This window comes from Vanessa atalanta, chromosome 12, assembly GCF_905147765.1.
Source record: "Vanessa atalanta chromosome 12, ilVanAtal1.2, whole genome shotgun sequence".
Lineage (NCBI taxonomy): Eukaryota > Metazoa > Arthropoda > Insecta > Lepidoptera > Nymphalidae > Vanessa > Vanessa atalanta.
In genome coordinates this window covers 4,162,558-4,168,557 of record NC_061882.1, presented here as the reverse complement: position 1 = coordinate 4,168,557, position 6,000 = coordinate 4,162,558, and positions in this window count along the sequence as shown.

Here is a 6,000-nt window from a genome sequence, read left to right as displayed (position 1 = left end):
CGCTAATTTAGTTTCTAGATTGATTCTAATAGAAAAGTAGAATGTTTTATTTTTAATTAAAGTAAAGGAACGACTGCTTGGTGCTGTTCTTTGTAACATGAGCATAAAACAGTTATATCGAAATTCATATCGAGGAAAAAGTCATTAAAAATTTTAAATTAAAAATATTGCTCATATATATAAATTTTATAAAATTTTAATATCTACAAACTTGCCAATCTGATTTGACTTGAACTGAACTTTTCACATTTAAATATTCCGAGCAAAAATTTGATTAAATTAGTCAGCAAAAGTTCAATTGTTTTTAATAACTGAAGCATTTTATAATATAACGCTAACTTCTCTGAGGTGTTTCCGTCGAGTACAAAGAGATTTGTAAAGAAGTGAGACAGATGATATCACGACTAACATGTCTAGTATTTCCCGGAGATTTCTTATTGGAGCTGTGCCGAGTACCGCTGGATAACTACTGATAGCTAGCTACTCTATATCGACGATTGCTGTTGGGCCATACTCTCAGCGATTATAATAAATCTGAATTATACTTAAAGGTATATATAATACTTAAATAATACACAAAAAAATATGTCACTTTAAAATAATTTGGTCGTTACGTGACGCCCGGCAAATGTCAGACATCAAAATTAAAAGTTTTTGAAAGAACCAATATATATATAGAGTAAATTAAATAATGACATCGAATTTCATTGATAAATTAAATATATGTTAATTATTATAGTAACAATATATAGCGACCAACTGTATATATCGAATATAGTATCCGTGTTACACCACATAAAGAGTTAAAGGGCGGTTTAAAGAGCGTAGTGTCATTCGCCGTCAATGCTACACCAATAGATCGTTCATATTAATAATAATAGCTGGAAAGTTAAAAATCCGCGAATTCTATAGCCCTCAATAAAGTCAGGTCAGAGTCAATCGGACGTAGGACAGAGGTGGCTCTGCACTCTTATCTACCGCCGCTTCTTTACGAACTATTCACACCTGTATAATATTGTAACACGTGTTCATTCTATATTCTAGAAATGCTGTAAGGATTATTAAAGGGAGCGTAGGTAAGTATTACTTTAAATATAAAATAACATTTTGATTAAAAAAATATGACTAGTCATCATTAATCTGCAAATTATGTTTATGTTTTATAACAAGAGATTTTGTTTGGCAAATTATATTTGCCCATTACAATACTACTGTTCAAGTTCAAGAGGAAAATATGAGATGTTCTTTGTACTAAAGTAGGTTACTTACCTTTCAAAATCAGAGCCCACATTCCTATGTCTTTGTTGTAATTTCGATTGTTTGATGGTATGGAATGCTTGATTCGTTTGTAATAATGTGAAACATATTATGTATTTTTATATCATTTCCTTACTCGAACCGTACCATATCTTGAATAGTACTTTATGTAAATCCTTATGATTCAACATATAAAAATAAAGAAGTGTGGTAAAATTTACTTCCTAGATTATTTTTTTTATAATATGTCTCAGTTCATGAGGTATTTTTATATGCAACTGCCTCATTGATCTAATACCTAGCCCACAAGGCTGTGCCCGTGAAGCCCATAAGGCTATCAGTACTATTCTTTGGAATAATAATAGTAGTGTGTGTGCACATAAGTTAACTGATCTCTGTTGGAAATGATTCCTATAACTAGAATTGGTAAAGAAGATATCAATTAAATACAAATAAACTAAAATTATACATGCATAAGTCTGTCTGTCTGACTGTTACTTTTTCACGGCCAAGCCAACTAAACCGAATTTGATATTATTCAGTATGAAGCATGTTTAAACCCGAAGGAAGGTCATAGGCCTTTTTTATACCTACTGCCTGACAATCAACCCCTAGAATACAAGAGTAGCCGTAGGCGATAACTTGTACAAATTTTTTTTATATTTTATACTAACCTTCAATCTTGAACAAATAGTAAAACATAATAAAAATCGTAGTGTAAGAGTTTTAAATTAAATTTTCACTTTGGACTAGCTAGACGTTCGATTAAGGCAAAAAATAAAACTTGAAAAGTTTGAAACTCCACCACCTGTAACTGTCGCCGTCAACCGCCGTCTCCTAAACAAGCGAAGAACTTGAACTAAGGTTCTGCTAGCTCTGATATTTGTTTAAACAGACTTAGTGCATAGTTAGCTCAGGATAACTTCCAAATTGGTGTGAGAATTTCTTGTTTCATTATCAAAGTTGTAATATGAGCAGGATTGAGTCTTAGAAGTTTCTAATTATCAAGTATAAGTCATGAAAAGGCGAAAATCAAGTTAGCTACACGGTGGTTAGCTTAGTTATATTAGTATTTTTGGGTTTTGCAATAATATATTCTCGTTAATGAAACCAAATTTATGTATAAAACAAATGAATAATTCCTAAAAATATCACTGAATAATCATTTTAAAACAATGAAAGATTTCTTTTGTTATTCTCAACATAACAATACAGGGTACTGCTGTTTGGCGGTATATTATCTGAGAGAAAAACCCATCGCTTCCTTACTTTCACTTCTGCTTAAAATGAAAAAGGTTAGAACCATTTCTAGTTGCATCTTTTGCTTGCTCGATGCGGTTTATTAATAGCGAAGAAAAAAATGTTATCTATTGGTAGTGTTGTATTTTATGGCCAAAAGAAATTAAAGTCTACTGGCTGGTACATTCGTTTACGGAGTCTCCTCATTCATGAAATTTAACCAGTATACTATCACGTATTCTCAATAACTGGTATAAATATTTATATATATCCAATTAAATGGCAGAATGCGCAAACCTTATAAAAGTTAAAATTGGAAAATAAAATTCAAAACAGAAATTCATCCTATATTTCTTTGATGTTAAATAATATTTGAAACTAAAAATAATATTAGGTTGTTTTCACATGGGATAGAATAGCCCCGTAAAAGGATACGTAAACTTTTAAATTGAATGGTTTGATTCCTTTTTATTTCTGATATCATATTTCAGTAGCTTCATGGATTTTGCATTTCCATTTTTTTCATTTGTTTTGTGTCTTCTTGATAACTACAATTGGTAATTTATAAATCTACATTGATATACAATTAGTTTTCACCCGTGGCCTAGTCGGGGCGGTCGTAGGTCGTTCAATTTACATTTCGTCTTGTTTGAACAACGATGAAGAACTTCGAGTGTAGGTAAGCTTCTTATTACGTCTACAAGCCCATCATATGCAAGGCATTATAATTTTGTTTAACTGCATTATTACTTGCTTCATACCAAATATAATTAATGAATACAAATACTATTATAAATTTTTATCTCCCTTAAATTTGCCTCTTTATGATACAGCCTCGGATCCCGCGCTAACAAGATTAACGCGTAGTATGAAAGAATTGACAATCGCAATCTGTTTTAGTTTCTTGAACACTGCAGTGTCTCTTTTAATCGGTCCTATGTTATGATCCTTCATTAGCCAGTTCAAAATAAGACAGTTGCGTTATTGGCAATATTTTAAGTGTTATTTTCGTAAATATTTTGTTTAAAATAAATGTAATAATTAAATTCAGCAATTACGTGCACATATTTTTTTTTGTTTGCACAGTTTGTTTTACTTATTATATATATATTATTTTCGTTTTTATTTGGTGAAAGAACATTTTCATATCTTTAGATTTAGATTTAAAACTTTATTTCGTAGGTTAGTGCTCAGTAGCTCAAAAGTAGCCAGTTTAATTTTTTCGACATCGTATAACATTGTTAAGAATAAATAAATATATAAAGTGGCCTAATAAAATATAATATATAATTATCAAGTTAGTAAATACAAAACAACAAGCCAGAGTCTACAACTACTAGTCAGAGATACTAGTAATAATTAAGCATATTTTTTAAATACATGATCTTATGACTTCTGGGGGTATTAAATAATACAATGGTATGTAACATAGCCAATGAAAGCCAGGTAGCTTAGAAAATATACAATAACAAAATGAACACACATAGCTTACTAAAATCACATTTTCCCTTCCAATATTCGGATACACAATATTTTAAGTATTCAAAATAAAATGGAATTAAAAAATATTATGGGCAGGGCTTGAAGAATAAATAATAAGGGTGTAGTGAAAGCATTTATGCGTAGTGTGATAACGAAACCTTACCTGGTTTCGAAGATTTTTGGACATAATCAAGAGACCTTTATGATTTGGTATCATCTTACACATACACATACTATTCTAAAAGTACAAAATTTATCATATCAATTCATTCTAAAACTAGTCTTCTGCCTAGAAACATCGTTTACATAATGTTCGGTACCTATTACGTAATATTAAGTTCAATTTACATTTCGTCTTGTTTGAACAACGATGAAGAACTTCGAGTGTAGGTAAGCTTCTTATTACGCCTACAAGCCCATCATATGCAAGGCATTATAATTTTGTTACTTATTTAGTTATAATTAATGTATTACATTGCTCGTTTTGCCATTCATACATTTATTTCTATATACACATTTAAAAGAGTAGCAAGAAGAGCAAGAGTATTCAATGTGATTTGTTAATTCTTATGTAATTTAACCTATGGGCTATTGATACGCTATTGTATCACTATGATTATGACGCTCCGATGCTACGTAATAGGTAGATTAATACACGTAATAATACATCGAGGTGAACGTGAAAACTATCAAAGTGATAACTTAGAAGAGCGCAATGAAATTAAAAATAATAGATCGACTTTTAATCTTCGCAATGTAATACTACTTTTCATATAAGTAAATTGAAACTGGAAAATATCCTTTAAATTTTGGGATAATGTTACTAATTAAGAAGCACTAATAATAGCTGCTATTTTTTAAATAGTTTAGCAAAGGTAAACGAGCAAATGGATCGCCCGATTGTAATCTACAGAGCCCGTAGAGCTTAGGACTGTAAAACCGATTAATTATTCCTTACCGCGTTATTATACTAAATATAATATTCCCAAATTACTTTATACGTAGTTGTTAATTTGATACAATTTTGAAATATTTATTTAAAATGAGGTAGGATAATTATTAATAATATACTGTAATACGACGATTGGGGCATTACTCTGCCCAAAGTAATGAATGACTATGGAAATTATCCTAGTGTTTAATTGTGTGAATCGCTCTAGTATTTACAATATATCTTAAAAACCACGCAATAAATCTATAATTAATAAATTAAGGTCAGTGTGAAATTTGAAAAAAAAGTCGCTGATAATAATGATTTGTTTCCATTGACCGAAAGTTATAAAAGGGAATTCCAAAAGTAAAGTTATAACAAATCTGATTTATCCTTAAATGAGATTCCTGAAGAAAATAAAACTTATTTAAATTATTAGGACAATATTAAATGCCAAATTCACTTATTAATACACAGACATTTGAAAATATAATGATTGGGCGACTGTTGGAATTCATTAAAGTAGGTAATATATGCTTTACAATAAAATATAGTACAAGAGCTACCTATTTTCATGATTCAAATTGACTTTGACTATTGACAATAATGTTATAAAATATCATGTCATAATATTTTTGAGATGTTGTTTATCAGTTTTAGAAAATTAAAATTCTTACGTTCCAATTTCGGCAACTACATCCATCCAGTTTTCCTCTATTTATTCCTTAAAGAATTGAAAACACTGTATTGTATTATAGCAAAATTTATAAACACTCCTGATAAAATAAGTACGTTTAAGTCATTAGGTATTAGTAAACTCCAAGTTCTGTTCCGTAAGTTAGCTAATTCATTGATCGATGAAATTCCACCTTACCTCGCAACTTTATACAGTAATTGTGTTAAATATGATTTATTTCCTTACACAATGAAAAATGACAAATTAATTCGAATATTAAGTTTTGCAGTTCTTCAGACCCAATAACGTAATAATATATATATGTATATAGTTAATAGGCAATTTCACATGAATACAAATTGCTTTATAGAAATCAATTTAGATACGTTACACGTTTACGTTTCGAACAACTGAT